Source organism: Nyctibius grandis, chromosome 2 (assembly GCF_013368605.1).
Source record: "Nyctibius grandis isolate bNycGra1 chromosome 2, bNycGra1.pri, whole genome shotgun sequence".
In the NCBI taxonomy this organism is placed as follows: domain Eukaryota; kingdom Metazoa; phylum Chordata; class Aves; order Nyctibiiformes; family Nyctibiidae; genus Nyctibius; species Nyctibius grandis.
This window is the reverse complement of record NC_090659.1, coordinates 54,470,825-54,491,436: the sequence shown is the minus strand read 5'-3', so window position 1 is coordinate 54,491,436 and position 20,612 is coordinate 54,470,825. Positions and strand designations below refer to the sequence as shown.

The 20,612-nt window shown below is 43.4% G+C and overlaps 1 protein-coding gene across 4 annotated transcripts in view; it reads left to right on the top strand.

The window, feature by feature from the left end:
- FHL2 (four and a half LIM domains 2) overlaps positions 1–20,612 on the top strand; it is a 46,281-nt gene that overhangs the window by 4,194 nt on the left and 21,475 nt on the right. Inside the window, exon 1 of one of the 4 annotated variants that reach the window (XM_068425130.1) lies at positions 14,035–14,183. The exons of 2 other annotated variants lie outside the window; for them this stretch is intronic. The gene's annotated coding sequence lies outside the window, so the exon portion shown is untranslated. Of the gene's footprint in view, positions 1–14,034; positions 14,184–20,612 lie in introns of those variants that run through there. One more of the 4 variants, XM_068425126.1, reaches the window with a different exon arrangement.

The following is a 20,612-nucleotide window of genomic DNA, read 5'->3' as shown; positions in this document are numbered from 1 at the left end:
AGGAATTCACATGCGCACAGGTTAAACACATTGTGTGTTATGTGTTCATATGGCCCACATTTCATATTGTTGAGTATGTATTCTCTCAACATCCTTTTAGGGGAGAAAAGTAGCACTTTTTCCTAATTCAGAAAGGAGAAGTAAGGGCCAGATCTGAGGGCAGACTCAAGTACTGAAGTGTGGCAAGTGTTGGCAGGCTGTGAGACCCAGCTCAGGGCTGCAGTGACCCAGGGCTCCAAGAAATAATTCTTGGAGAGAGATTCTCCCCTCTCTTCCTTTCATCTCACTTAAAAATCCTCTAGCCAACATGTGAGACGTTGTGTGCATTTCTGCTCAGTTAAGCAGGGGGAAATACAGCAGATGAATTCAGGTGTGTGAATTCTGCCTGGACATATCTGCCGCACTTTAGCTATCCAAGGTCAGGCGTCTGTCTGAACTAGACAGCTGGATTCCCTCTAGACTAAATGTTGAAAGAAAAGCACATCTAGAGGTCAATTCATTTCATCCTCAATAGGTGTCTAACAAATCACCCCTTGCAAGCACCCCTCTTTCTCCATCCACTAAAGTGGGACCACAGATGGCTTTTTTGGTTCAGCTAACATTTGGTCACTTAAAATGAGGTGAGATGGGTGCCACTATAGGTTATTTGCAACGACTACACAAAGCATTTTGTTGATCAAGGAACAGACTTTGTTATTACAAGTCCCTCACTACTAGCTGCAAACTCTCCCCTCCTTTCTACTTTCATGAACCAGGAAGCTTTAATAATACAGACTCTATGTAATCACAGAATCACAGAATGAGAACTGGGTTGTGCCTACTTCTCATCTTTCTCCTTGGTCATTTTTACTTCTTGTATTGGTTTTCCTGTATATTGATGTGGGGCATTCTCTGGAGATTCATGAGGTGAAGCAAGGCTATCCTGGTGCTGTAGGAACTCTTGAAAGTCTGCTTCCAGGTGCAAAGTGGGACCCAGAGCACAGAAGAAGCACATCAGGTGAACGGGAAGTGCTTCTGGTGGAAACAAGAACCCATGTAGGAAGTGGAAATATTTTGTTAAGAATTTTTCCTTGCTTGGTGGGGTTGTAACAGAGAGCAATAGTCTGCAGAAATGACTTTGCCTCTCAAAACAAAAGGGTGTGAAAGAGTTTATTCAGGAATTAAGGGTTATCAAAGCATAGCAACTTAGTAGGAGGGACCGAACAATCATGGTTTTCTAGACTATCCATTCTCATTTGCAGGAAGAAAATGACACAAACCTATTTGAAAATTTGTAATCGCAATAGTCTTTTCAGCCAACATGACCTGAAAAAGTTTCAATGCAATGCACATTTTTGTGCAAAGTTGAAAGTCTCTGAAAAGTTGGAGATTGCAATTGAAACATCAACAGCCTTTTGTAGAAATCTGGAATGGAAAGAAGAGGTTTTGCATGAGATTGGTACTTTCGTGACCTGATGCTATGAGTTAGGCTTGCATTCCTGATTATTTTTGCTTTACTTCTTCCAAAAAGGATCAGTGTGACTGTGGTAGCAATGACAATCAGCCAGCATTTTAGACTAACCATTTAAAATAAGAAAAAGAACAGAACTATCCCTAATAATGGAAGCTGCTTACGTAAATTTGTTAGTCAGGCAGTCGATGGGAAAATATTCAATCATTATAGATAGCCTATTATAAAAGATAATTGGAACTTCTTATCAGGACTGATGCCAAGGTCATTCATTTCTAAACTGTTTCACCCTCCACCTCATCAAATTCAGTAAAAGTTTTACTCTGAGGCCTCCAAAATTGGCTGAAGAAGCATTTCTGAGCTTCATGGTAACAATATTCACTTTTCTTTGTAGACCACAACCTTAAATAAAGCCATGGTGTTATTTGTAGTGTCATCTTACTTAAGTCTCACAGTTCAATAACTTGCAGATTCATAACCTAAGTTGAATCTAGATTTATTACCTCAATTAGTGTCGTATGATATAATTATTTGTTGCTGTGGAATATTGTTGGCTAAGCAGAGGGTATAATTATATGAACTTGATTACACGAACATAGTATATGATGTGCACAGTAAAAAGACATATTGTTCTGCTTAAGAAGATCTTTAGGCAGACAGAAGTGAGGAAGACAGTGGTTCCAGATGTTGGCACCCCAGCACACACTTGAAAAACAACCAGCAAAACTGTCTGTTTCAAGGATCTTACATCCATACTCCACCAGGTCTGAAGACCAAGAGACCACAGAACTACAAGTAGCAAAGGATTCAAGAAAGAGGGACTAGAGTGGGCCAAAAAGACTTTCTCCTGACCCTGAGGAACAAATGGTGCACGAGACAGAGGAACAGATGACATCAACCAAACCACAGGAATCTCAGGAACAGTTTTTCTAAGGACATCCTTGTGGAAAATAGGTAGATCTGATCTACTGTCGTGTTGCTCTGTTAGCTAGTTTTGTCTCAGAAACATTTTGGTTTATGACGAAATATTGGCCCTGGGGCCATAGCACAGCTGATGTCCATACAGTTATACTGTCTTACCAGGCAAAATGAGATGGACACATCCATCCTTCTGTTAGGAGCTGTCCTTTGAGCAGGCCAGCCCTTGGGCCATGCCAGAGACCCCTTAGGAGAGCAATGGGGACTTCGGGCTCAACCAGGCCAGGGGCTGCACTTACAGCTGAACAGTGTGGACCACCCTCTGCTGTGTTTGGGCCAACACAAGCTACTGGTATAGATGCAGGCAGAGAAGGCAGAGGGGCCAGAAGAATGGGCGATGCAGTCACCCTGAGAAGATGTCCCTGTCATTAGCACAAGGAGGTTGCAGTATGAGAGGGCAGTTTGTTCATCCATGCTTTTCTTCTCGGCAGTCCTCGCTTTGCTTCCAGTGGCAAAATACACACACAGAGGTGGTGTGGTCGGGCCACCCTCTCCCACCACCATGAGCAGGATCTCCCAGCTTATGTCCTGGGGATCATTTGGGTCCATGCATGGTCTTCCCTTTGTCCTAGCCATTTCTCCCTCTGTTATCATTACTTCCTACTGGAATCTGCCACTCCTTCCAGCTGCCTGCTGTTGGCAATGGTTTCCTCATTTGTTGAATGAGAGCAGCTGAGTTAGCAGAGACTTAGCACATGAGGGGCATGGGCACATCCAACTCATCATGCCTGGAAGGGGTTAGGGTTTGGTTACTCAGGCGGTTGTGCTGGCTGATGGGAGAGGACTTGTGGCCAAACTCTTGGCCTGGATTCCTGCCCAAGTACCCACAGCCATGCCTCCTTTCTGCCTTTTCCCTCTGTCTTTACAAATGCAAATGTTGTGTGGCTATGCAGCTTACTAAAGGAAATAGCAAACAGCTCTGGGTCCGAGGCACGCTCACATAGAAAGCTGGCAGGAGACAGCGTGGGCATGGCTGTAGGAAAGCTGTGGGCACCCAAGCAGAGCAACCTGCCTTCCTCCCATGTCTTCCTCTGCCCTCTGCTGCAAGTGAAGCTTCTGCTGCCTGTCAGTGCTGTGTCTGCTGCCAGACAAGCCAGCCCCTTCCCTGCACTTTTTTTCCTGGACATCCAAGTGTTAGGAACTCTTCCCTGCAAATGAGGGGTCTGGATTGCTGAAAATCCTTCTGGATATAAGGAAGAGCCAGTGTTACTGTGGACTGGGTGCTCTTCAGGGAGCAGCCAGCCAGACGGGCAGTGCTCAGTTGTGTAAGGCATTTGTGTTGTACCAACCCAGCAAGGACTTGCTAGACTTTATGTTTAGCCATTAGGGATAAATGAAAGGACTAGTGCTGCTTCATAATGTGATTTCTGACTCCTCTCTAATGATTCTAAAAAATTACTTATCTTCCAGCATGAGACATGTTATCTTCAAGACATGCCATTGTTATAAGCATTTATTTAATTGTACTCACAACATTTGAATTTCATTCACATTAAGACAGCAACTCCACTAGACAGCCATGTGAATATAAACTTGGCAGGGACAAATGCAATCCATATGTCTATCAGGCTGACAATGGATGGTATATTTTTTCAGCTCTATGTGAAGTGTTAGACATGAAATTCACATCACTAACTAAATGATTGCTTTAATCCTATTATTTAAAGGGCCTGAGCACTTATACAGTTCAAAGTAAGCACAGGCCTAAGAGGATCGACAGCAAGGACTCTACTTCAAAGTGCACAATCTAAGCTCATATTTTCAATCATAATATATGTCTGAGCCTACGTCTCAGACCCTCTCAGTTTATGTGTAGTATATACAAACAGTGGTTGAGCAGAAAAATAACTGTTGCCATACAGAAGGATCTCTCTGCAAAACAGGATGTCCCCAGTCATATTCAGATCAAAGAGGGTGACTGTTTCTACTTACATCAAAATATGAGGAGTCTGAAGTAATCTGGGAAGCGATGTGCAACAGTAGGGTTCTTTTGAATACTAGCCAAGTTGAACGGTTTGGGGAATGCTAGGGCCAATAGATAATCAGGGTACAAAAAGAGTCCTCAGGGAAAAGATGGCTGTAACAGAAAAAAACTAAATGAATTTTTTTTGCTCCTGTGTTCACTGTGAGGAACTTGGAGAGCTTCCTGCAGCAGAACACTTCCTTATGGGAAGTCCTTATGGGATCGTCAGAGGATGAACCTTCAAGGTGAAGGTTGAAGGTGATCTTCCTTGGTGAAGGTTGAGGGCAGCCTTGGTTGTAGCGACCATAAGATGGTAGAGTTCAGGATCTCATGTGGCAGGAACAGAATAGCTAGCAGAATCACAACCCTGGACTTCAGGAGGGCCAACTTTGACCTTTTCAAGCAATTGCTAGGGGAAATCCCATGGGACAGGGTACTAGAAGGTAAGGGGGCCCAAGATAGTTGGTTAGCATTCAAGGACTGCTTCTTCCGAGCTCAAGATCAGAGAGAGCATCCCAGCAGGTAGGAAGTCAAGGAAGGGTACCAGGAGACCTGCATGGTTAAACAGGGAACTGCTGGGCAAACTCAAGTGGAAGAAGAGGGTGTACAGATCATGGAAGGAGGGGCTGGCCACTTGGGAGGAATATAAGTCTGTTGTCAGAGGATGTAGGGAGGCAACTAGGAAAGCTAAGGCCTCCTTGGAATTAAACCTTGCAAGAGAGGTCAAGGACAACAGAAAGGGCTTCTTCAAATACATTGCAGGTAAAACCAACACTAGAGGCAATGTAGGCCCACTGATGAATGAGGTGGGGGCCCTGGAGACAGAGGATAAAAAGAAGGCGGAGTTACTGAATGCCTTCTTTGCCTCTGTCTATACTGCTGGAGGCTGTCCTGAGGAGCCCCGGACCCCTGCGGCTCCAGAAGAAGTCAGGATAGAGGAGGAATCTGTCTTTGTAGATGAGGGCTGGGTCAGGGACCAATTAAGCAACCTGGACGTCCATAAATCCATGGGCCCTGATGGGATGCACCTGCGGGTGCTGAGGGAGCTGGCGGAAGTCATTGCTAGGCCACTCTCCATCATCTTTGCTAAGTCATGGGCAACGGGAGAAGTGCCTGAGGACTGGAGGAAAGCGAATGTCACTCCAGTCTTGAAAAAGGGCAAGAAGGAGGACCCGGGTAACTATAGACCGGTCAGCCTCACCTCCATCCCCGGAAAGGTGATGGAACAACTTGTCCTTGGTGCTGTCTCTAGGCACATCAAGGATAGGGGGATCATTAGGGGCACTCAGCATGGCTTCACCAACGGGAAGTCATGCTTAACCAACTTGACAGCCTTTTATGAGGACGTAACCCGGTGGATAGATGATGGTAAAGCAGTGGATGTGGTCTATCTCGATTTCAGTAAAGCGTTTGACACGGTCTCCCACAGCATCCTCGCAGCTAAACTGAGGAAGTGTGGTCTGGATGATCGGGTAGTGAGGTGGATTGTGAACTGGCTGAAGGAAAGAAGCCAGAGAGTGGTGGTCAATGGGACTGAGTCCAGTTGGAGGTCTGTGTCTAGTGGAGTCCCTCAAGGGTCGGTACTGGGACCAGTACTATTCAATATATTCATTAATGACTTGGATGAGGGAATAGAGTGTGCTGTCAGCAAGTTCGCTGATGACACCAAACTGGGAGGAGTGGCTGACACAATGGAAGGCTGCGCAGCCATTCAGAGAGACCTGGACAGGCTGGAGAGTTGGGCGGGGAGAAATTTAATGAAATATAACAAGGGCAAGTGTAGAGTCCTGCATCTGGGCAAGAACAACCCCATGTACCAGTACAAGTTGGGGGCAGACCTGTTGGAGAGCAGCGTAGGGGAAAGGGACCTGGGGATCCTAGTGGACAACAGGATGACCATGAGCCAGCAGTGTGCCTTTGTGGCCAAGAAGGCCAATGGCATCCTGGGGTGTATTAGAAGGGGTGTGGTTAGCAGGTCAAGAGAGATTCTCCTCCCCCTCTACTCTGCCCTGGTGAGGCCGCATCTGGAATATTGTGTCCAGTTCTGGGCCCCTCAGTTCAAGAAGGACAGGGAACGGCTAGAGAGAGTCCAGCGCAGAGCCACGAAGATGATTAAGGGAGTGGAACATCTCCCTTATGAGGAGAGGCTGAGGGAGCTGGGTCTCTTTAGCTTGGAGAAGAGGAGACTGAGGGGTGACCTCATTAATGTTTATAAATATGTAAAGGGCAAGTGTCATGAGGATGGAGCCAGGCTCTTCTCAGTGACATCCCTTGACAGGACAAGGGGCAATGGGTGCAAGCTGGAACACAGGAGGTTCCACATAAATATGAGGAAAAACTTCTTTACGGTGAGGGTAACCGAACACTGGAACAGGCTGCCCAGAGAGGTTGTGGAGTCTCCTTCTCTGGAGACATTCAAAACCCGCCTGGACGCGTTCCTGTGTGATATGGTCTAGGCAATCCTGCTCCGGCAGGAGGATTGGACTAGATGATCTTTCGAGGTCCCTTCCAATCCCTAACATTCTGTGATTCTGTGATTCTGTGATCTATTTCAAGCTGAAGGGTCTGTAGAAGAGGTATGGAACAAATAAACTAAATGGATAGGAAGAAAATGTTAGAAACAGATGGCGTTCACCCAAGAGATCTAAAGGGACTCAAGGATGATTAGCTGAAATAATAATGGTGCATGGCCTCTTATTTAAAACAGGCTTAGAACTGAGCATCTGAAAGTAGATAATATGGCGCCAGCCTCTTCAAATGGTTCCAAGGAAAACTGGGGGAATTAGAGCCTGGTAAGTCTGATAAATTCAGTAGAAATCACTTTGCAGGGTAAAGAAGATGGATAATTATGATACATTGGGAGAAATTCAATACAGCTTTATAAAGGGAAATCATGCTCTACAAACTCATTGGGTTCCTGTAAGATGATAAGAAGTGTGCAGATACAGGAGATCTTTGTTTGGCAGCATCTGCTTACTTGTACTTTTCCATGTATTCAACAAGGACCTTCACCAAACACCCTTAAAAACATGTAAGCAGCCACAGGATAAGAGGGAAGATCTTTGCATGTGTTGCATAAAAATGGTTGAAAGATAAACAGGCAGTTCTTATAGTAAAGGGAGATTAATAGGAGATTATTAGTGGAAATTCTACTAAGACCAAGAAACAGAAGAATCTTAGGCAACAGGATGAGTGGGCACTGGAACAGCATCTTAAATTGAATGTAGATAGGCATAAAGCAGTGCACGTGGGGAAAAACGTGACTTTAGCTACAAAGAAAATGATTTTGAGCTGACCACCTGGGTATGAAATTTGGGGTTTATATAGGTTTTGCAAAAAAAAAAAAACCTGCTCAGTGGTCAAAACCAGCCAAAAAACAAATTGAATGTTAAAGTTCTGGCCACTTCATCTGAAAAAGTAAACTGTCATATTGGAAAAAGTTTGGGGAAGGATGATAAAACATAAGGAATAGCTTTCAGTTACTAGGTAGGCTGGGACTCTCCAGCTTAGGAGACAGATGGCTGAGGGAAGATATAAAGATTGACAAAGACATGAACAGCCTGTAGTGTGTGAATATAGGTTAGTTGCTCATTATCTCCCCAAATGTAAGACCTAGAAGGCATCAGATGAAGCTAGTGGGTAATATGTTCAAAAAGAACACAAGGAGATGGTTCTTCAATATAGAGCAGAGCTACCTGTTATGGGAAACCATGAATTTCCTTTCAGGGGATCAGGAGGGAACTGTGCAAGTTCATGGAAGTGATACTCGGTATGGATGCTGCCTCCAGGTTGGGAGATCCCTGAGCCAAAAGTTGCTGGAGGCTGGGAGAGTATTATGAGGCAGTATCATTACAGGCTATTCTCACTTTCTTCCCGAGACACTTCTTAGTCCCCAAGAACAGGATAATGAGTTGGAGGAACTCTTCTGTTCAACGATTCTCATAGTGCTATGGAATGATCCAAATACCTACAAATTACAGATTCTGCCTGGCACTAATCGTCCTTTACAGGTGTGAATGTTAGACTGAAAACTCTAGTGCAAATGTCTTTTGACTTTGGAGGTTGTGGAGTCCTAGTGACAATCCTTAAGGGCAAGTTAGACAAAGATCTGCCAGGAACGAGACAGATGTTGTCACTCCTGCCTTGGGAATGAATTAGATAAGTTCTTGAGGCTTCTGACAAACACTCAGTTTTACAAACTTCTCTGTGCTCAGAAGTTCCTGGGGCCTCTGCCTGGCTGGTATGGGGAAATGGCAGTTACAAATGTTGCTGTTGGCTATTTCTAGAGGGTCATAAAAGATGTCACGGGTGTAGGCAGAAAAAGTGTTAAAGGGAGCAGAAGAAAGTTATTCACAGAGATGTAAGGTTTTGGAGAAGAAGCCATGAGCAGTCGGGCAGTGAGAGGGGGAGGATGCTGGAAAGGGGACTTTGCCTAAAAACACTGGAGCTTGCTGGGAACACTGCAGGGAATACTAGGTATGTGAGTTATTTTGTACAGAACTGCATGTCTCTTGTGCTATCAGAAATAGAGCGATCAGTTTTTTGGAACAATCACAGTGTGCTTGTTTCATGTGTCTGAAACAGAGAACCATAAATCCTTATTTTACTAAAACGAATAAATCCAAAATTAAGGGGTAGTACTTGCCAGCTCAGATGACCAGCAATTACTTCAAACTCTGTAGTAATTTGAAATCCGCCGGGGTAGGAAACCCAAAAGCCTCTTCCCATCTGTCATACTCAGGGACCCACATGGCAATCAAGCTGAATCCAGAGGAAAGGAAAGAATCACTGGGGCTAACTGAATAGAAAAGGAGGTCCTGACTAACTTTAAAAACTGAATGAAATCTTTGTCTGAACTGACCATAATGGTCTAAACTGCTTTCAGCTCCATCCCAGACCATGCTATCACAGAAACACCCTTGAATTTGAGTCAGCATCATCTATCTCATCACATAGCAATATATTATCCTTCTGAAGATAACTTTTCCTATACAAAACAACAAGTTCTTTGGTGCTACTGAGCCATGGCACCTTTCTCTAAATTCACTGAAGAAAATTGTTTAAGACTGTGTGTGAAAACTATTCAAACACATTAAGAAAGCAAACATAGAAACTTTTTTTTCCAGAATAGATTGAAGTTTCTAAAATACTAAACTTTTCACATTGATTTACGCTAAACACCCTCCCAAAAATAAAAGAAGTCTTGCATCAACCCAAAGCAGACAGACTTTCACTTCATGTTAAGTCCCCTATCTGCCTTGGCTGCAGTGGTTTTAACAGATTGTCCAAAGATATCCGTAATTCCTTCATCAGAATCTGTGAAACACTGATATTTCTTACTTGCTGAGTATTTCTACTTGAGAATCGAGTCACCTAGGGGAAGAAAGGAAGATCAGAGTACTGCAAAAAGCTTTGTGACTGGGAGACTGAGTAGGGAGAGAAAATACACACTAAAAATAAAGCTATTTACCCTTTGAATATTTCTCATATGCTTGGGGAAAACTACATATCTGAGAACATCTTATGAGAATGAAATGTCAGGAAGATTTACTATTGCCTGGCTGTTATTTTAGGTTTAATGAGCTAAAATGCAACGTCTGCATGAGTCTATACTACTTCCTAAGCAGTAGTGCCAAAAATAGCAGTTCTCCTAAATGCACTCTCTCATATTCAATGGAAGCTTGTGTTACGCAGGTTCTAGCATCAGAAAGGGATTCGTTGAATTCTGATAAAGTAACTTAACAGTTTCCAGGATAAAATAGTGGTGGAAGGAATCAGTCAGTAGCTTAGCCATTTTCAAATCTGAAAGCGTAGCTTTCCACCTTCTCTGCCCTCTCAGAGACATTAAATTTCTCTGTGACTCAAATTGAGGGAAATAGAAATATTCCACTTCCAGCTCTCTCCACTATTTTTCTTTGTTCATTATTTTCAGCCAGAAAAGGAGATAAGTGCTGAAATGGTAGTTATTCCAGCATCAACCCAGTAGCTGAAGTGAGATTTCCTAAGGATTTGTAAAATCATTGAGAAGTCCTGCTATGAAAATTATACTTTTTCAATCTTGTTTCTCATATGTGATGTATGGCCTTCTCCACATAGAATTAAACCTGTTAAAGCACACCGGCCACTGAAGAACAAGCAATATACACTATGTAAATGCTACGTATATGAGGAATACATAAGCCGTAGGGTATGTTTGTAAACCACAGGTTGGCACTGAATAGTACTTCTATTTTCAACCTTAAATTTGGGCACCCTATTAGAAACATTGCCCACTGCTTTCATTGCATTTTCTCCTCTGAAGTCTTGAAGATGGCTGATCTGTGCTGGGTTAATCAGACAACTAATGAAGTAAAAAAGAAAATGCTATTTAAACATTACATTTGCCAGTGAAAAAAGCCCCAGTCCTTTCCTCCCCATTTCCCTGACAATTAAGGAAACTTAGTTTTCTCTCACCCACCCACCCCCAGTGGATTTGATGCTGGTGGGAAAGAGGATGTGTGGGGTTTTGCCAATCACTGATGAATATTTACTTGTGAGATAAAAAATAAAGTGGGCAGGGGTGGACCGACTGAAGGAGGATAAGAGGTCAGAGGTTCCCTCTGCCTTCCCTAGTAGTATCTGATGGAGTGCATACATCACATCATGGGATGAGGGAAGGAGCTGCCTGGTAACTCTCTCTCACCCCTTTCGTAGCTCCGTGCAGTCTTGGTGTGGCTGCTGAGCATCAAGTCCCATAGTGAGCCCACAGATCATCGGGTTTTAAATTGGCAGAGGCTCTTCTGCCTTCAAGGAGTCAGAGATGATAGACTAAATCAAACAAAAATGATCTTATCTCCCTAAAGTCAACCCATGACCTGCAACAGTTAAACTAAACCATCTCAGCTGGAGCCAGGATATATTTTAACTTGTAATTGTGGAAAACACTTGTATTGTATTCCAGCAGGTCACATCAAAAAATCTCTGGCAGAGATGCTGCAGTGGCTGTCAGTGGACAGATAGGGAAATTAAAATATCATGGAAATTGAAAGAATTAAATAACATGTTTGGAATATTTAATTAGTTTTAGAAAGGTTTGGATATAAACTGACTCAAATAGCCCAAATCTAATCACCTTCAGGGCCCATTTTTCTTCTTTACATGCACTTCCAAATCAGAGCTGAGGTAAGAACTGTAACTAAGATGGAAATTAATGATTATTGTTGTCACTGTGCAATAATCTAAAAGAAAGAAATATTATTATTATTCTGCACTAACTAGTCCTTTGTAACTTTGCTAACAATTCACACAAGTGTTTGGCTGTCCTGAACTCTACATTTACAGACAGCAAAACTAAAGAACAGAAAGATGTAATGTCTTCATAGAATCATAGAATCATACAATGTCCTGAGTTGGAAAGGACCCACAAGGATCATCGAGTCCAACTCCTGTCCTGGCATAGGACAGCCCCAGAATTCACACCATGTGTCTGAGGACATTGTCCAAATGCTTCTTGAATGCTGTCAGGCTTGGCGCCATGGCTGCTTCTCTGGGTAGCCAGTTCCAGTGCTCCACCACCCTCTGGGTGAAGAACCTTTTCCTAATATCCAACCTAAACCTCCCCTGATGTATCTTCCTGCCATTCCCTCGAGTTCTGTCACTGGTCACCAGGGTGAAGAGGTCAGCACCTACTCCTCCACTTCCCCTTGTAAGGAAGTTGTAGACCTCAATAAGGTCTCCCCTCAGTCTTCTCTTCTCCAAGCTGAACAGACCTAGTGACTTCAGCCACTCCTCGTACGGCTTCCCCTCTAAACCCTTCACCATCTTTGTGGCTCTCTTCTGGACACTCTCTACTATCTTCATATCCTTTTTATACTGTGGCGCCCAAAACTGCACACAGTACTCAAGGTGAGGCCGCACCAGTGCAGAGTAGAGTCTTGTCCAAGGGCATCCAGCAAGCCAGTGATGGGGCTAGAAACCCAACCAGCAGCTCTCCCAAGACATAGGTGCAGCTCCATGGTAGCTCAAGGGCTCACTGAAAATTGCTCACTGTCTGGTTTAACTCATCTGTCAGTGCAAATGCATGGGAGGAGCCAGGGACATGTGGCTGGGGAGTGCAGCAGCTTTGATTTAAATAGGCTTTAATTGCCGTAGAATCAAACTCCTTAATCCCATACGTCCATGGGCGGTCCTGCAGGGGACAATGCTTGTGTTTTGAAAACACAACTGCAATGGCTGCAGCAACGGACAGATTGGCCCATGGGCATTGCTTGTCATCAAAATAATTCAGATGTGTAAACAAGGTTTTGCTTCTTATAGAAGAACTAGGAATGGCCCATTCCTACCATTTTGTTCTGTCTGTGCTTTTGCAGATTTTGAGTAGAGCTGAGACTGACATTTCATCCCCATTCCAAATATGACTACCATTTGGGTGCACAAGAGGACAGGTCAGGGTTCTGGCATAAGTTTCTACTGCAGGAGAAACCCTTAGCCAACCCATATGCACCTGCGCCACCACCCAAACACCGCCACCCAGTGTCCAATGCAGAAGGACATTGGACTACCTTGCATCACCTGGATGCAAAAAACAGCAACGCTGTCTCAGGCTAATGGGCTTTACATTTTTATCCTACTGGTTTCTCTGAAGGTTGAAAGCATTCAAATTAAAGCACCTCCCTTTGGCAAGAACCAGTCATTACTGAAGTATTACCCTGAACTGCCTCCCCATTCTACCCCTCAAATGAGCAGACATCTCCTGTGTGCTTCTGATACAAATTCTTCCCTCTGGGAGGTTTCCCAGGACCCTCACTGTTTTGATTAACAGAATGTGTTTCTGCTAGAATGGTTGATAGATGAAATTGGATTTTGTAGCAGAAAAATTAGTTTCTGGTTATAGGAGGATTAATGGTTCCTGCTCTCTTTAACATGCGCCCACTGGCAAGGCTCTCCGCTGGGTCCTGAGCATGTGCTGAGACAATCTGTTCCTTTGGCTTTCTCTTACACAAGGGGTTTTTTTTGTTTCATTGATTTCCCCTGTTTTTCTTCTTTTTCCTCCTCACTATGGGGGAACTTGGAAAGAAAGAAGGGTGGAGAGAAACAAGAATGGGCTCTGAAAGCTCGTAAAGAAACGCCTGCACACTTGCTCCTCAGAAAAATGTGCACCTCTCCACGAAGGAGAAGAGAGACAGCTTGTTTCACCCTTCTCTGGGCAAGGCACTAAGTTGCAGCAGGCGAAACAGCCAAAGCTAATAAAGCCTCCTACCAGTTTTAACCAAATACTTTATTCTCTCAGCCAGGTGAAGAACCTTACAAATGTTTGGGTTTGAGTTGCTGTAAAACCTTTCCTTCTGTAAAGCACGATCCCTCGGATTTAGCAAAGCTACATTATTAATAAGCGTCAGGGGTTTAGAGAAACAAAGGCTGGAGGAGGGGAGGGGAGCCTTATTTTAGGAAGGGGGCCAAGAAAGACAAGATGTTTAGGAGCGGGAAGTATTGACACCCTTGGAATAGAGAAAGTGTCGAATGCCAGCTGCAGAGCGCCTAAAAGAATGAGTGTCTCCAATGCTTTTGTCTCCTTATATGGTAAAATGATAGAGAGGGGTTTCACTAGGCTAGGGAAGGCAGCAGCCGCTTTCCACACCACGCTGACTGCAGAGCTGAAGTCAGAAGAGCCGCTCTTCGCAGGCAGTAGGAAGCCCCGGCCGGCTGTACAGCTCTCCTCTGCCAGCAGGCCGGTGTGCTCCTTACACATTTGTTAATGGATGTGACCCCCTGTCCCTGGTCCAGGAGGTGACATTAACTGCCTGCTACTGCTCTGTAAGTACATATCCCTTTTTTTCCCCTCCCTCCCCACTATCCACAGACTCTGTCTTTGAAGGTGTCGCTTTAAACAAAGGGTACAGAGAGGAGGAGAGGGTTGTTTAATGCCCCAGTGGGTTGTTGGGTAAGGATGTGAGGAGAGAGACTGCCGGTTCCCCCTTTCTCCTGAGCACAGAGCGAGGGGTGTGGAGAGGAGAAAAAGACAAATTTCTTATCAGAGAAATTACTGCTGCATGTCGATCCAAAAAGTGACACATCAGCGAGCTGATGAGGCGCTAGATCATTTCACGTGTAACTATTTTTAATGACTGTATTGTGCTGCGTGTGTAATCCACTGGGGAGGTGATAAAAAGTAGAAGCTGGGGTCTTAGATTCCTTACACCTCTGTGCACGCTCCTGCTGTCAAGCTCAACAAAGGAGCATTTCTGCACTGTAGCAAGAGCAGATGCACATGAAACAAAGGTAGTCTTTCCTCTTTGCAGGCAAACACTGTGGACAGATTGTGTATGGGAAAAATGGGGAGCCATCAGCATCGCATTCGGTTTTTTTTTACATGGAGAGAATAAATTAGAACGCAAATCCGAACTGATAGCTCTGAATTCCTTCTTTTCGTGCTTCTCTCTGTGTGCATGTGTGTGCAGCCCCGGTAACCCAGATCCTTAATGTATGCTATCTAACATGGATTTCTCTGTGTACATAATAAAGGAAATACTGACTTTCATAGTCTGCATTAACGGCTGTTCTAAACTTTCTACTTCCCTAAAGGGATATGGTTTTTATTTAGTTCATCAGGCACCTGCATATTTCAGCTTTGCTGTGTACAGAGACACACACATAGTCACAAGAAAGCAAACCTTATAAAATCTATATACTAGCAGCAGTCAGTCTGTTATTGTTACTCCCCTGACTCTTATCTAGAGGTATATTAACTAAGATTGCTGATTGTTGATTGACACTGAGATCACCACAGTCAGTAGCTGTAACATTTATTGTTGGCTATACATATTTGTACGCTGTCTTAAACAGGAGTTGTCCTAGAAGGGACCAACAGAAGGTTGTGTGTTATTAGATACTCACATGCATCCAAATGTGAAGGAATGCTGTAACTAAGGTTGCCATTTCATGAGTTCATAAATTTATGGGACTCCCTGCTTTCTGGCTAAAATCTTCTGTGCATTTTATCAGCCAGATGGTAAAATTTTAAAATGATTGCTTCAGGCATTTGGATTTGGAAGGCAGAAAAATAGTCTATTTTTTTCAATTTTATAAAAATTTCTGTGTGGTTTCTGTTCCTGTACATGTAACTGGGAAAAGATGCACTCTAAAGGCTGCTCTGTCAATCATAGAATCATAGAATGGTTGGGGTTGGAAGGGACCTTGAAGATCATCTAGTTCCAACCCCCCTGCCATGGGCATGGACACCTTTCACTAGACCAGGTTGTTCAAAGCCCCATCCAACCTGGCCTTGAACACTGCCAGGGAGGGGGCATCCACAGCTTCTCCGGGCAACCTGTTCCAGTGTCTCACCACCTTCATTGTATAGAATTTCTTCCTAATATCTCATCTAAATCTACCCTCTTTCAGTTTAAAACCATTCCCCCTCATCCTATCACCACATGCCCTTGTAAATAGTCCCTCTCCAGCTTTCCTGTAGGCCCCCTTCAGGTACTGGAAGGCTGCTAGAAGGTCTCCCCGGAGCCTTCTCTTCTCCAGACTGAACAGCCCCAACTCTCTCAGCCTGTCTTCATAGGAGAGGTGCTCCAGCCCTCTGATCATCTTCGTGGCCCTCAAAGTATGCCTGCAGCTGGCCAGCTTTGAACACTAATTTTCTCAAAGTAAACGTTTCAGGCCCTGCAGGACGCTCAGCTAAGAGCATCGAGGGGGCGCCAAGAGGCAGGGGCTGGGACAGGCAGTGGCTCACCTTGCGGCAGACCACCAACTCAATAGACCCTGTGTATATTCTTGACCACATTTGAAGAAAATGAAAAAAGGATATGAGGTACTATATTTATTGAAAAATCAGTTCGTAACACTGCCATAGTGGCACTACTGTATCCAAAAATCTGACCAGAGTGCCAATAAAAGTACCTTTTATACAAGCCATAACATAGATAATGATCTTTGGCTTCTGAGCCAACATGTGGTTGAGGTGAGTGGGGCAGCTGAAAGGACACAAACTGCTATTGCTGAGAAATCACATTTGTGAAAGTTACCTGGGGTTCCCACCTGACATCTCCATCTGACTAGCAGGCCTGAGGCTGGAGGATGGACCAGTTCTTGAGGTCTTTTGAGAAAGCTTAGAAGATCCCAAGATGGCAGAAGTGCTGTGGTAGAATATGCTTGGTTTTGGTTCTCACCAGTCTCCCATGGGAGCACCATGTGCTCCCATGGGAATCAGCAGTGCTACACATGCAAGTACCAAGTAGTCACTTCCAGGTGGTTGGGTTTTATATCAAAATATTGCTAATTTTTGTGAGATCGCTGTTATCACATAGTGGTGGCTATACTGTGTCAGATATTTTTGTATATGCAAAGTTCCTGCCATGAAGAGCATGTAATGGTGATTCCCAACTAAAGTATTCGGGTACAGATAAGGCCCCATTTCCTACCTAAGAGTTTCTTAAAGAAGTCTAGGGAAGTCCTTTCCCTGAAATCACATCTTTCCTGTCCATACAGATATCAGCACTCCCAGATGGCACACTTTGCATCAGAAAAAAATCAGACAACGCCTTCAATCACACACAACACAGTGCTCCAGGATCCCATCATGCTTTAAACATCAGGAGCCAAAAAAACCAAAAAAAGCCAAAAAAAACCAAAAAAGTTGGTGACAAAGTACAACTCCTGCAATTGTAAGGGCTGGCAAGAGTTTCTGCTGCATTACACTGCAAATTGAAGCTTTCATCCCAAAAGAAAGGGATGAGGAGGGCTGTAAAGACCCGTACTCACATGAGTGACTTCTAGCTCTGTTCTCCAGGACACTGAGCCCTGAGCCCAAGAGCCAAGCAATGTCTTACCTGCTGTTGTCCTCATGTCCTTGCCTTGCCTCACAGGGGTCAGGACATTCAGAATTAAGGGAAGGTCAGGTGAATGTTAAAACCATCAGCCAGAAGAAATGGCTTCTTCTCCATGAAAATCAGGCTGAAAACTGAAGTAATGCCTGTTGCTGCTGGTCAGCACGCTGCCACTCTTTCAAGATCCCCACAGACTAGTTACATGCAGGTCTGAGGCTCATTCATGTTTCTCTGACAGATAAATAGGTCCCGAGTATCTTCAGAGAAACTCTGGATGGTGCAGTGTTGTAGGCAGTCACCTTCCCCTACTTGGGTAGTGCTTCAGAGATTGGGGATCTCATAATTTGCATTTTTAGACTGATTAATTATAATTGTGTAATTTTAATGCTTCATTTACATATGCACGGTTATTTGTGATGTAGATTCACCCCAAGTGAGGGTTTGAAATGGCAGGGTAATGACAGGTTTCATGGAAATAAATCTTGGATACATTGACAGCCACTGAAGCATTAACATTTCAACAATACTAATTAGCTAGAGAGAGAGAGAGAGAGAGAGAGTTTGATTAAAAACCACTAGAGGCTTCTTTTAAGGTTGAACATGAAAACACTCATGCCAGGTAAAAAAAGTTACAGTCCTAATTTTGTTCCTTTTCACATATCCTTCTATATTATATTGGATAATATTAACCAGGATGCTGAATGGCTACTGTACATATAGTAATATGCTGGAGGAATATAGATGAGTGTAACACTGACATAAGAATATTCATCTCTCCCTTTCATAGCAAATTTTCAACTTTGAAGTTGCAAATATATCAACCATAGCAGAGCACAGCCTAAGTGTTGCACTTTTGATGGTGGGAGGTAGTTCTAGACCCCTGGCAAGCACAGCCACAAGGGCTAAAAACCTATCACTCTTTACTTCATCTTGCATAACAAAAGTAGTGAGTTGCATAAAACCAGAAAATACCTGTAAGCATTTACCTAGCTCTATTTGTCATTGCTCTGAAGCACTCTTGAGAGTTAGACCAAAAGTAACTTCAGAGACCAGGATCCCACCTCTGATGAATTCCCCCACTCTATACTATGCCATAAATCTCTCCATGGTGGACCCAACATCTTCCTTCTTCAGTCACAAAGGATCTTCCCCACAAAAAGATTGCCTATGTCCATGTCCCCAGGCTCTCTGTGTCTCTCTGTGCTTGCTCCTGCATCTCTCATGCACCGCAGCTACTTTGACTCAATGTTAATAGCTGATCTCTTTGCTCCTTGTGTCCAGTCTCCAGCCTCAAACCCCAGCAAATAAACTGAACTGGTTTCACGCAGGTGTAATCAATCTGTTTTGCTAAGATGTGCCCAGCTGAACGAGTACCTCTAGTTTACGTAGCCTCCTTTGCCATGTTTTAGAAAGCCAACAGCACAGCAGATGATCAGAGAATTAAGGGTGCCTCACAGCCCTGAGGCATGCACTACTACAGCAGTTTTATAAGGCAGCTGAAAGACGTACATTAACTGAACCTCCAAATCACCACATGTGCCAATTATCTTATATGGAAAAGGGGCTTTGTGGTCTTGCCTCTGTAAACAGAACGAGACAGAGAGACCCAGAGCTGTTCTGCTGGAGGCCAGGACAAATAACAAAGCATTCTTCCTCCATAGGGTCCTCCCAGTTTTGCCTCTATCCTTTCTAGAAAGAAGGAAACATAGAATATTTGGGACACTGTTCTGGTTTTGTGTCCTGGATAGCAGTAAGCAGGATTTCAAAAACATAGGAGAATTGGGAAATGTCACTGCGTGGTAGCATGTGGCATTTTCTGGATATTTTTATCTGAGGGTCTAATTTCTCTGGGATTAGCAGTGTTACTGTCAATAAGAGAAAACAATGCTTTTCTGGAAAAACAAACCTCCACTGGAGTTTAGTGTCTGCAGTCATTTAGCTGATACATTATTTCTGTAGGGTAGGGCCAGAGAAAACAACAGGTTTCATTAATCTTATACTATTTTTCTCCTCTATAATTTTCTGTTATCTGCTTAAATGTTCTCATTAGAAATATGAATTTTTATGCTTAAGTTATAGCAAGTATTTGATCTTTCTTTTTGGGTAAGCCTTTGCTTATTCTGCAAGAGAAGGAAGGAAGACAGCAGTTTCAAAGGCTTTAAAATAGAAAATAAGAGCAAGCCTTTCCGCTTGAACTGTGCTTTTCCTTGCTATGGTAGATTTAAGAGTCATGCTCCGTGTTACTTCAATAGGCTCCTTTCGTAACTGAAGTGCATGTAGGAATGTTGGTAAGACCATACATCCTCCAGTCATTTCAATATCAACCTCAGATAATGATAGTGTAAATTGTGTGGGGTACACTTTCAAAGTGTCAGTGCTCAGTTCTTCTGTGGCCTCTGTACTTACTACCACTGGTGCTTACTCTACCACTGCTGGAGTGGCTCTAAACTGGAGCAGATCCTTATTGACTGCCAATCACAACAAACCACACAGAAACCACAACTGGAGTGTTCCTTCTCCACTACTATAACTGGGATTACTTTAGCCAGGCGCCTTACCGCACTAGAAATGTTTTCTGGGTTTTTTTTAATTCTTACTATTATGTTAAGGAAAACAATCTTAAATAGCAGACTATCCACTTTCCAATTCATGATAGGCTGATTGTGCAATCCAGACAGAAGCCAGGTATGCTTTGGTTATCTGCACATGTTAATGCAGTCTGTCTGCTCAGAAAATTGCTCTAAAGTACGTAAAAAGAGACACCGGAATGTTATACCATAGGCAAAATAAGTCAGCCATTCAGAAGGAAGCTCAGTCACTGGAAAAACCTAACTGTGATTCTGAAGAATGTTTTAAGGTAACTTTAAAAAGTCCATTAAAAATGAAACATTTTTTAAAATAGCTTTTAATATTTAGCATGTATATAGAAATGCCTGAGTGGGATATTTAGGAAAAGGTTTCTTTACTTGGGTTTGATTTTTATTGTTTTTTATTATTACTATTATGTTCAAATATCAAACCAAGTTTTCCTGGCTTTTGCTGGGGAGCTTCTAGGAGATCTATGAATATCTACTCTGGGCTTAAAACCTTCAGAAGCAGCAACGAACACCTAATTAGATACTTCTAATATCCTAACCTGGATGTGGACACTGGTAAAGCAGTCTGAGCTTATTAACAGGGCTGTTCTGAGAGACCAATGACATATTATGTTATAAGGCCTTGATTTCTTGAAGTCAACGTGCCAAATTATTTTGATGGGCTTACTACAGGATTGTTCATAGAATCATAGAATAGTTTAGGTTAGAAATGCATGCTATGTTCTTCCATAGCAGCAGAAAGAGAAAAAGGCTTCCACTTTCTTCTCAACTTTAAAAATTAAAGAGTGCAGCCACATCTGTCTAAGCATCCTTGT